This window comes from Solanum pennellii, chromosome 10 (genome assembly GCF_001406875.1).
Source record: "Solanum pennellii chromosome 10, SPENNV200".
Lineage (NCBI taxonomy): Eukaryota > Viridiplantae > Streptophyta > Magnoliopsida > Solanales > Solanaceae > Solanum > Solanum pennellii.
In genome coordinates, this window is record NC_028646.1 from 61,630,700 (window position 1) to 61,644,295 (window position 13,596).

Genomic DNA, 13,596 nt, shown 5'->3' on the forward strand with positions numbered 1-13,596 from the left:
GGAAATGGGGTGTAGTAGTGTCTAAGGTAAGTTTATTTCTTACCTTAAAGCCTTAAGGTTGCATAGATCATCTAGTCCGAGTCAAGATTCCAGTGTTGATGTCCATCCATTGAGTAAGTTTCTGCTGATAATGAGTTTCTACAAGGTCTTTCTTAAAGATCTCCCCGGGTCGGAGTTCCTCGTAATAGGGAAACAAACTTCAGAAATGATTTTCTTAAAAACACTAAACACATCTCTATTCTTCCATATAAAATGCCTCTAGTAGAGTTATAAGAGTTAAAATTTAAGAGATATTTGTGATAAGGGTTTTATCAGACCTAGTGTCTCACCTTGGGTGCTCAAGTTCTTTTTGTGCATAAGAAAGATGGTTCTTTTGTAATATGTTTGAGTTACCGCCAGTTGAACAAGGTCACAATTAGGAATAAGTATTCTTTTCCTAGAATTGATGACATGTTAGACCAACTTTAGGGTGCCACATGTTTCTCTAAGATTGATCTTAGATCCGAATACCATATATTTGAAGGTCAGAGAGTGTGACATTGGAAAGACAAGTTTTTTGAACTCTCTATGGTCATTATGAATTTATCGTAATGTTAATTAGACTAACTAATGCTCCTACAACTTCTATGGAAGTCATGAATATAGTGTTCAAACAGTACCTGTTGTTCATCTTGTATTTCAAACATACTTAGAACAAAACATTGAACATCTTTGTAAGACAACAAAGTTCAAGAACATTCACTACTAGAAAATTAAAGCGAGTAGCGAAACTAGAATAAGAAACAGATTTTAAAAAAAATATACGAAATATTTTTCTTAAAGAAGAATTATTGTCAATATGTGTCTAAAGAATCTTACTGATTCCAACAAACTTTGCAGAAACACGAAGTTACCAAGTTTGATGAACCAGTGAAGAACAAAAGAATAGAAGAACTGAAATTAATTCACAAATCTAAAATTTGTAAAGCACGTACCAGAATCTGGAAAATTTTTAATAGGAAAAAGATCAAGTCCACTGAACTCACAGTGTCCCCTTAAGGAAATTATTTTCCTCTAGTATCCGAGGTTTGATTTGGAATATGACCTCCCAGGGTAAAATGATCTCAATCACCAGAGTATAGATACCAAAAACTCTGGTGTCAGCGAACCACTCAACTGCAGTAAAGTACACTTAGAATACTAGATTTAGTAGTTGAAGAAGAAGTCCATGAATTCTTTATTAAAATGAGAGGAAATCCCTCAATTTATATAAAACAAAGGGTAGTGCAAAAAGGTTCTTATTGTGTCTTACCGAAAAAGTCACAAACCTTTGGAAAAGTCACAATCTTTCAGAAAGGTCGTCACCTTTCATAAAAGTCACAACTTTCCATAAAAGTCACAAATTTTCATAAAAGTCGCAACATTTCATAAAAGTCACAACTCTTTATAAAAGTCGCAACTCTTCATTTTTCATTTATACCTTTTTAAAACCCAACAATCCCCTGCATGAATGGGAAATGACTTGAAGACGGAGAAACGGACAAGTATGTGTACTTTACAAGCAAGAATTAATTGCATCTGGATAAGTAGGTTTCCCTTTAAACTTTTCATAGTGAACATATGTCGGATATACTAGATCAATCGGTAGATGCGATATCTTTGAACCGTCGAACTTTGATGTATACCTAGACAACCATATGTCACACAATTAACCCTTTACCGTTTATGGTTCTTACGGTTATGTTCGTTTTAGACATGAACACCTCCTGGTTTCATGAGTGTATAGAGAGATGGGCTTTTGACAATCATCTTCTTTGTAGCGGTTTACACTTCACACTCAAATAGGTGATTCCTAACCGTGTTATCGCGTAGATACACTATTTGGTCAACTCTGCCAAACATAGCAAATCATTAAAACCATTAAGCTTTATTGACTCATTAACAAGCCTTAATGTTGTATCCTTGTCCCTGAGCATTGTCTTTTTCATGAGAATGGATTGAATTTGTTGACAATGTCGAACCGTCATTCACAACTTTATTTTTCTCCTTGAATCTAGCTCTTGGGATCTCCAATCTGCTAGATGGAGTTACCGCCATGATGACTTGTCCTAAGCCATAAATTCATTCCCTTAGATTATCTTTTAACTTCCTCTCTAGTTAGGCCTTTTTGTAAGTGGATCCGACACATTGTCCCTTGACTTTACATAGTCAATTCTGATAATTCCACTAGAGAGTAGTTTTTTAACGGTATCATGTCTATGTCGTATATGACGAGACTTTTCGTTATACGTCATGCTCCATGCCCTACCTATTGCATCTTGAATGTGAAAGTGTATGAATACTAATTCCAATGGATTGGGCCAAAATAGAATATCTATCAAGAAATTCCAGAGACTTTCAACTTATTCACCGACCTTATCTAGAGCACCTAGATCAAAGATCATTGTAGAGCTAGCTATACATGTCTCTTTTGAAATATTTCTAAGAGACTGCTCCTCTACCAATAGTAAATACATATCTACTCGTGAATTTTACTTCATTCGTCCAATGATTCAATTTGCATAACTATATCTTTCAATATTGTTGGATATTGTTATAATGCAAGACATAGTTTTAAGTATTATTTTAAATACTTCAAACTCTATTTATTGTCATCTAATGAATTTATTTGGTATCACTTGTGAACCGATTCAGTTTAAAATAGCAAACGCTATATCTGATCGCACACACTATATGATATACATCATGCTTCCCAAAACTCTAGCACTATCCAATTGTGAGTCACTTTTGTTTTCACTCTTTTGAAATGAAAAGCTCACATTTATTGGAGACTTGAAAATATTGACATCCAAATATTTGAACTAGTTAAGTACCTTTTTAATGCAATGAGACCTTGAAAATGCTAAAAATTATGGAGTTTTACGAATTCTTATATCTAAGATCGCATTAGCAACTCCAATAATTTTTATTCCACTTGCTTTATAGCATACGTTTTGTAGCATTTATGTCATTAGTGTCTCTATTGATGATCAACATTTCACCAATATACAAACAAACAATGACCTTATGATTTTAATGTGAACACATTTATCACTTCCATCATTCTTCAATCCATTTGCCGACATGGTTTGATCAAATTATATCGTTGTTTGGGTGCTTCCATAATGTGACTTAACAAGTTCACACACATTCTTTTATTTACCAGGACCACAAAACCCTCGGGTTGTTCCATGTAAATTTCTTCCTCCAAATTCTACATTTAAGAAAGTTCTTTTCACATTTATTTGATGAATTTGGAGGTCATATACCACACTAATAATTTTTGCATCCGAAAGGATGTAATTCTAATTACTAACGAGTATATATATCGACAAGATCAAAACATTGGTTTTTTTTTGTCTAAAGCCTTTGACACAAAGTCTTGCTTTATATTTTTCAACAGTTTCATCAACTGTTATTTTCCTTCTAAAGATTCACTTTGAACCCAAAGGTTTATTTTCTTGAAGAAGATCAATTGACTTCCAATATTGTTTATTGACACCATCTTTCCAAAGAATGAGTCTACAGAAGACACATGAAATGTTACAAAATCATATTCGAAGGAAGTAAATGTCCTTTAACATTTACTAAGCCTCTAAATCTCTTTATTAAGTACATTATCCTTTTCATTTCCTAGGCCTTTTAGACCCTTCTCTAAACTGCTCAAGTCTAATTTTACAGTCCACAGTCATAGGTCCTATTTTAATTCTTTTAGGAATAGGAACTTGGACTTTGACTAGATACCGCCACACTTTGAAATATTTCAAGTTGAATTTTCTTCTTTTCCATTTCTCATATGGAAAAGATTGTATTCTGATCAAACAAAATCGCTTTCTTTCTAAAAAGACAACTTTTTGTTGTTCCCTTTTGCAGTAAGGATAGTTCATCCACACAAATTTTGTGTAACCCCGAACTTATAAATAATGCATCCATCATTTCTTTCAACGTTCGGCTTTTCATTAGATTGAGGTGAATATGGCAGTAGTTTGATGGATATTCCACTTTCCAAACATATTTCTACACAATGAGATTTATACTCTCCATTCTTATCACTTCGTATATTTTTTTCACACTGATTTTCAACTTCGACATTACATTGTCTAGACATTTCTATTGCTTCATCCTAACTATTCAACAAATAGACATAGTCATTTCTAATGCAATTCTCAATAAAAGTAACAAATACTTTTTCCCACCATGAGATGGTGTTAACTTCATATCACAAATGTCCGTGTAAATCAATTCTAAGGGATTAGAATTTCTTTCAACAGATTTATAAGAATGCTTAACATACATAGATTCCACAAAAACTTGACATTTTTATTTATTGCACTCAAAGTTAGGCAATACATCTAAGTTGATCAGTTTTCCTTACAAGGGTTTGTAATTGACATGCCCCAAGTGTTCATGTCACAAACATTGACTCAAACAAGTAAGGACAAATAAAAACATTGAGTTCGAAAAGCTCTTCGCGAGGTAGCTTTTTCCTCACTAATATTTTGTTCCTATTTCTTACAATTTTGTGTGATACAAACATTATTTAGATTGTCAAATGTCCTTTTAAGAAGGACATTTCCATAACTATTGTTATAGAACTACCCATGAACAAAGTTTCACCGGATTCAATAAAGACAATATAGGCCAAATGTTATTTTTACAAAAACATAACAAATGACTATTCACCAATATTCATGTCTATGAAAATACTTTTATTATAATAGACATCTTTTCATGAAAAATCACAATATTTTAAGTGATATTTTTTTTTCCATAAAAGAACACAATTATTTTGAACAAGCATATATATAATTTGGATGTTTCATACTAGTCACACTATATACTAGTAATAGAGAAACTCAACAACCACAACACCAAATATACTCCAAGAATTTTGTGGTATAACATAATACAAAAGTATCATTGAATTTCATATCTTTTGCTCCAAAGTTAAATTAGACATCAAGTCTAATCATAAGCAAATAACCCCACATTTCAAATGTGATCTCAAAAATATTTTTCAAGTATTTGAAAATAGTTTTTCCACATATTTTAATGTTGGAAACATTATTCTACGAAAGAATTATAGTGCTGCAATTCTCTTTGACAATGTTTACACAATGTCAAAGTTCATTCCATAGAGACACAAAATCACAAATTCTTAGTCACTAGTATTTTTCCTCTATCATAAATAGACATACCACTTAGTATTTTAAATACTAAAAATAAGGATAAAAAAAATTGTATAATTTATTTCTATAATACATTAAAGTTTATAGAAAATCAAAAGTACAACATTGACTTATTATGTGAAGTTTTCATATTCTTCAAACCGATTGCATAGTTCAATTTATCCAGAGTATAACACCACAAAAGTTTTTAGTGTACAAAAATCAGACACACTAACATTTCTCATGAAGTACAAAACTACAAAAGTCTTTTTTTTTCTCCAAACAGAATAACACATATTCTTTATCACATAGAAATGTTTTTCTTATCAAATAGTCTTCCAACTATAACATTTTGACATATTATTTTATCAAACAAAAATATGCATCTCTCATTTTTGCAAACTAAAGAATTTTAAAAGCAACAATATTTGCGAAGTAAAAATTCATTCCACAACATATGGTTTGCAGATCTTTTTTCAAAGATACACATAACAAAAAAATAAAAAATAAAAGATGATAACTCTTAGAAACTATTTTCCTCCTTAAATAATTTAATAAGAAGGTTAGCTGGTAATCTTTAAACGGAATACCATAAAAAAATTTTGTTACATTCTCACTTTGACCTTGCTAAATAAAGCAAAAAATTATGGAGAAGTAATGCATTTATATCCTACTTCCATGATCAGATTCTCTCAATCAGTAGAATACAAAAAATACTAACAGTATAATAATTTCCTTAAGATTGTTGTTTATCTTGTATTTCAAACATACTTAGAACAAAACATTGAACATCTTTGTAAGACAACAAAGTTCAAGAACATTTTCACTACTAGAAAATTAAAGCTAGTAGCGAAACTAGAACCAGAAACAGATTTTTAAAAAAATATACGAAATATTTTTCTTAAAGAAGAATTGTTGTTAATATGTGTCTAAAGAATCTTACTGATTCCAACAAACTTTGCAGAAACACGAAGTTACCAAGTTTAATGAACCAGTGAAGAACAAAGAATAGAAAAACTGAAATTAATTCACATATCTAAAATTTGTAAAACACGTATGACAATCTGAAAAAATTTTAATAGGAAAAAGATCAAGTCCACTAAACTCATAGTGTCCCCTTAAGGAAATTATTCCCCTCTAGTATACGAGGTTTGATTTGGAATATGACCTCCCAGAGTAAAATAATCTCAATCACCAGAGTATAGATACCAAAAACTCTGGTGTCCGCGAACCACTCAACGGCAGTAAAGTATACTTAGAACACTAGATTTAGTAATTGAAGAAGAAGTCCATGAATTGTTTATTAAAATGAGAGAAACTCCCTCAATTTATAAAAAACAAAGGGTAGTGCAAAAAGGTTCTTATTGTGTCTTACTGGAAAGGTCACAAACCTTTGGAAAAGTCACAATCATTCAGAAAGGTCGTCACCTTTCATAAAAGTCACAACTTTTCATAAAAATCACAACTTTTCATAAAAGTCGCAACTTTTCATAAAAGTCACAACTTTTCATAAAAGTCGCAACATTTCATAAAAGTCACAACTCTTTATAAAAATTGCAACTCTTCATTTTTCATTCACACCTTTTTAAAACCCAACAGTACCATGACATGCTTATTATTGTTTTCATTGTTGATATCTTGATTTACATGCGTAGTACGGAAGAGCATATTGGTAAACTTAGAATTAATCTTCAAATCCTTAAGGATAGTCAATTGTTCTTTGAATTCTCTAAGTCGGAATTTTGGTTAAACCTAGTTGCATTTCTTGGGCATATTGTTCCCATTAAGGGTATTCTATTTAACTCTCAGAAGATTGAGGCAGTGAAGAATTTTCCTAGGCCCACTTCTCCGAATGAAATTAGGAGATTTTTGGTATTATCCAGTAATTATAGAAGGTTTATGAAGGGGTTCTCATCTACTGTGGTCCCATTGACCATATTGACACAGAAGAATGCAAGTTCCAATGGTTTAATTTGAAGTCTACGAGAAGAGCTTTCAGGAGTTGAAGGTTTGATCTGACTTCTACCCCATTCTTGACCTTGTGTTTCTCCAAATTGCACAAGCAAGTGCACGCGGTTGCGCAAGTAATATAATTTATTTATAAATGAGTTTTCGTTTCCAAGGGACTTATGATCAACTTACATTCACTAACTTAATTCCACTATTCGACAAAAGTAACTTTTGAAAGTGTTTGAATGTTGTTGATTACTACTACGACTTATGCGATAAATAAAATAACTAATGTGAACGACCTCAAGGTGATGCTTTAAGTAAATAAAAGAAAATTCAATGGCTACCATTATCAATGACCCAATGGGAATGAACTAAGGTAATGATGGTGGTGATTGTGAATTAGATCTTTTGTTTCTCATGTTTTTTATACATTTGACCGATTCTGAAGGTTTTGTTAACGGTTCACTCAGGTTGTTTGAACCTTCTACTACGTGTATCTCGATTTAATAGTCAATTGGATGATATAAAACACGGTTTATGGATTCTTAATAGCCGCGAATATCTGTCACATAAAGGACAATGGACCAATGATGGATGAACTGACATGCTGATAAAATATAAGAAAAAAGGAAATAACATTAAAAATGTTAGTATTTGAGGTCAAACAATATAAAATTTTATCTAAAAAGAGGACAACTTCACCTATTTGATGAGGATGGTGGTGACGGTAGTGACAAAGGTGGAAGTTGGTATATATGCAATTTTTTATCACTATCAGTGTCTTTAACTCAGCTACGATGAAAAAATTGTGGTGCTCATTGTGAATCAACTCTTCTGTTTTTCATGGTTCTTACATGTTGGATCGATTCTAAAGGTTTTGATAAAGGTACACTAAGCTAGCGTTTGGCCATAGATTTTCAAATATTTTTGAAAAATATTATGGTTGTGAATTTGGGTGATTTCACCATGTGTTTAGCCATAAAATTTGAGAAATATATTCACTTTTTTAAGAAATATATATAACATACCCATAAGTCTTAAAAACTGTCAATATTAACTATAGTTTATATTTACATAGCAAGATAGAAACGTTGACTTGACAACATTCATGACTTTTACAACAAGTCAATTGGATCTCTTTTGCAACAAATAACAAGTAGTGTCCATAACATTAGAGCAATGTGCTAGTTTGGAGTGAGTGTAATAAGCATTATCCCGTACATTGTGAATTGGACGAAACACATGACTTTATTACCCTAAGAGTATTAATCGTCATTTTCATCAACAACGATATCATCACTTTCATATTCACTAAATAATTCACCATTACTTTGTGTTCACGTATAAAAAATATGTAATAGAACGCAAACAAATACTATAAAGGGTGTTTTTGTAAAAGACAAAATTTTTGTGTAGAATTTAAATTTTTAAAATTTCCCAAATAATGAGATTTAACCCAAATACTAGTTTTTTCTAGCATGTGAAAATTTGGGTTATTTGCCAAATTTTTTTCTAAATAATGACAAATTATATAGATAAAAACTATTTGCCAAATTTTCCCTCAAGTTTTACTTGAAAAATCTATGATCAAACGGATCCTAGGTATGTGTGAACTTCTATACTTTACATCTCCTTTGGTTGGTATACTTGATGAGATTAAACACGATTCAATAGTTCTCGATAACCACACATAATTTTGTCTCAAAAATGACAATGGAGTAGCTTCATATGAGTTGACCTTCCTAAGAACAAAATATAGAAGGATGTAAAAAATATTAATATTTGAGGTCAAGAAAAATAAATTATTTATGTAAAAAGAAGTCAACTTCACCTATGTGATTTGTTCTGAATAAAGAGATGAGACTGGATTGTGCATTTGAACTATAGAAACTGCATGAAGAATTTATAGGTTAGTACACTTTCCATCTTCACACTTGTAGATTTCACGTCTCTTATAATTATAAGTTTATTAAAGTGACAATTGTGTAGTCAAAAGATAAAAATTATTGATTTTATTCCCGTTTAGAAATATTATCTAATTAATATAAATTAGTTAACTTGTTAAAAAAAAATTCTAAAACGGTGACATAAATGTGTTTCGTCTTTTGAATTTTGATTTTTTAAAAAGAAGATTAGCACTAAAAAACTAATATCATTTTGGGATAACTATTTAAAAATATGATTATAAAATATTTTACTGGTACGATTTTGCAACCAAAACTTAGAAGTCATTTGATTTTTTTTTCCTTTTAAAGATGGGTTAAAATTTAGGCATAATACATAAATTTGCTCTTTAACTTGGCTTCAAATCACATTTATGCCCTTCAACTTTGGATGTGCACAAATAGACACTTAAACTTGTATAAAGTTGAACAAATAGATACATATGTCGTACATGTAATCCTGCATGTTATTTTTTGTCCTACATGTAATCCTGCATGTTATTTTTTGTCCTACATGGTGTACTACGTGTATTGTGCCATGTAGGACTCATATGTTTATTTATTTAAAAGTTAGATAAAGTGTATGTTTGTGCATTATGAAAGTTGGAAGTCAAAGTTAAAATTTGAAGTCAAGTTTAGGGTCCAATATATGTATTATGCCTTAATATGTATTGTTAACTTGTTAAATGTTTTTCTATGTACGGTGAGATAAATGTTTTTCCTCTTTAGAATTTTCTGTTTTTCAAAAAAGAAAAGTAGTACTAAAAAACTAAAAACATTTTTGGATAAATAGTAACATATATTTATATAATGTTAAATTATGATCACTCTGCAACCAAAACATTTTCCTCCTTAGAGATACTATTTAATTTATATAAATTAGTGAACTTGTTAGTTTTTTTTCAAAACATGAGATAAACATTCTTCCTGTTATTGAATTTTCTCTTTTCAAAAAAAATTAGCACTAAAAAAACTAAAATTGTATTTGTATAAATAGTTAAATATCACCCAATCGTAATATTAAATAGATTTCAGCGGTCGATTGTTAGAAATCTTTATAACTTGTTAATGAAATTATAATTGCAAGCTACTATTGAAAATTAGGATTTTAAAGAGTATTATTAACTATTTTAACTAGTTCAATTTTGGTCACCACCTAAACCACCGTGAGAAGCACCCACACTAAACCCCTTGTGGGAGAACGATACGCTAACCCCGAAAAAAATCAACTAAGCCATTAAAGGTAACACTCTTATTAGTTAAGTAAATATCCATATTATTAACATATAACGTGCAAAAATAATCCCTAGAATCTAAAAGTTGTGTATCAAATCATCTAACATAGTCTAGATTACGTGAACGCAAATCCAGAATAAAAGAAATCTAAGTGCGAATGATGGACTAGAGAAAATGGGTGAATCCCTGGCATCTCGGAAGAAACACCTCACCTTTAGATTCGCAGAACATGGGACTCGCAAGTGATGACGCAGAGCAACTGATGGAACAAAAAAGATCAAGTGCAATATCAGTACAGAAAATCAAGATCGCATTACCAGAATTGTCACGCCCTAAACCTAACCCCCCCCCCCTTATACGTGACCAACAGTCGAGAACCATTGTTGGTTCCCAAGGTAACTTTTGGTCTGACTTATTACTTAGCGGAAGACCGACTGAAACTGATATGGACTTTAAAACTAAACTAAATCATTAAGTCAAAATACTCAATTAAATGGTCTGGAAATACTGAATTAAAGCAGCAATAGTTTTACCAAAACAGCTTAATAGAAATTTTGAAAGACTCTCAATTCTATCTATCTATGAAGCCTCTAGTGTTTTAATAAAGGCGTCGGGACACGACCCACTATAACCTAAAACAACTACTAGGTAAACTAAAGAATGCAGCCATCTGAGAGCTAGGAGGCCTCGCCAAAAGCTATCTATGAGTGCAAGTGATCTCAACAAAATGCATTTGATATCCTGAACATCTGTATCTCCATAATAAAACGATGCAGATTGAATGACATCAGTACATGAAATATACGATTATGTAATATGGTTGAGTAAAATAATAATTAAACTAATGGAGAAAATATATATGAAGAAGTAGTGTAAACCATTTGTACTTTACAACCACATACGCAATAAAAACAATATGAGAATAGAAAACTTTACTCTGTGAGGTGCTTCTCTAACCAATCACCATTACTATGTGTTGTATTCTTACGGAAAATATCTTCATCACGAACACTTGTACTGAATTCATCAAACCTTATGCTTCACCACGAACTTTTGTAGGAACTTCTCATAACTTGACGCTTGTCGAGAGATACTGTCCTTAAGAATATTTCACCCGATATGGATATATCCCCCGGGATTCAACAAGTTCTTATAGTATAAAACTACCGATAGAATATAAGAGGAAAGATTTACCCTCAAAATGTAAAGTCTGTTTCACACCTTGTAATAGAGGAAGTACACATTTTTATGAAAACATACATAAGCCTAGAGGCTCCAACGGTTGCAAAAAGGAATTAATACCAATAATGAGCCAATAAGGGCAAAAGATTTGAAGGCCAATTAAGAGGAAAAAGACGTTAGCAACTGCCACATTTTGGTCTACCTTAAAATTGATTTATAAGATTATTAATATAATATTAATACCCATTTAAGATGATAGAATGTAGAAAATAATATGAATACTTCTTTTTTAGATATACTAGAATCATTTTTCTAACAATCCTCTAGATATCTCAAAAAGAATATAAATAAATGGAATGAAATAAGAAATTTTGTTGGGTTTTCACATATGAGCTTAATGCATCGAATCTGGTGATAGTAGACTATGAACCTGACCTAGATAAAATACGACTATACTTGAAGGAATATTGATTGTATTGAATTGTTAACCTAATAAGGGAATACATGGGAGATATATATAGGAGATATAGGAAGGAGTACTAATCCTAATAGGACTAGGATTAAGGAGTACTAATCCTAATAGGACTAGGATTAGTACACAGTAAATACTAATATTATTTAATACTATCTGTTATTATCCCCCCTCAAGCTGAGCTGAGCGGAAGCGAACGGAAGCTTGGAACTGAGGTAATCGTGCTGTCGGCTCGGGAGAGGCTTGGTGAGAATATCAGCCGGTTGTTCTTCAGTGGGTACATACTGCACAGTCATGGTGCCGGCCTGAACTTCATCGCGAACAAAGAGACAATCGGTATCAACATGCTTCATTCTGGTGTGTAGGACGGAATTCTTGGCCACACAGATGGTTGATTTGTTGTCACAATAGAGAGCAGGAACAGTGTGAGTGGCGCGGAGTTCGCGAAGAATATATGTGACCCACATGGTCTCAGCAGCAAGAAGAGCAAGGGCGCGGTATTCAGCTTCAGTCGAGGACCGAGAGACCTTGGGTTGTTTTTTTGTACACCAGGAGATCAGGTTCGGCCCCAAAAAAACGAGAAACCCCGATGTAGATTTTCTGTCATTTTTATCATTCGCCCAATCTGAATCTGAGAAACCCCGAAGCTCCAAGTCCCCGGGTCGAATGAGTAAACCACGACCAAGAGTGCCAAAAATGTACCTGAGAATGCGTTTTAGACAATGGTAATCATGTTCACTTGGTTGATGCATGCGCTAAGCAACTTGGTTGACAGCAAACTGGATGTCAGGACGGGTAATGGCCAGATACTGTAGAGCCCCAATGAGGCTGCGGAAGTGGGTGATATCGGCAAAGGGGGTGTCGGCTCCATTCGTAGACGAAGAGACTGCCATCGGTGTTGGTTGACTGGTGCATTTTTCCAGTCCAGCTTTCTGCAACAGATCTCGAGCATATTTTGACTGATGAAGAAACAAGCCGCTGCCTGTCCGAGAAACCTCCATTCCCAGAAAATAATGTAACGGGCCAAGGTCCTTCATTTTGAAGGTAGTATGCATAGCTCGAGTGACATCCTGAATGAGAGCTGCAGTAGAGCCTGTAATAATGATATCATCTACATAGACAAGAAGAATGACTGTACCGTGTGCTGAATGTCGAGTAAACAGACTCGTGTCGTGTACGCAACACGTGAAGCCGAGTCCCAGGAGGAACGTTTTCAGACGTGTGTACCAAGCACGGGGGGCTTGCTTGAGCCCATACAGAGATTTCTGGAGTTTGCAAACATGTTGAGGGAAGCGGGGATCAACATAGCCCGGTGGTTGCGTCATGTATATAGTTTCATCAAGCATGCCATGAAGAAAAGCATTGGAAACATCCAACTGATTGATGAGCCAATTGTTGCGCACGGCGAGTGACAGTACCAGGCGAATGGTTTCCTGCCGAATAACAGGACTGAATGTCTCGGAGTAATCAAGCCCATACTTCTGATTGTAGCCTTTAGCAACCAAACGAGCCTTGTACCTTGAAATACTACCATCCGCATTGTGTTTAATTTTGTACACCCATTTACAGCCCACTGGGTGCCGCCCATTGGGCTTAGGTACAAGAACCCAAGTTTTCTGATTAG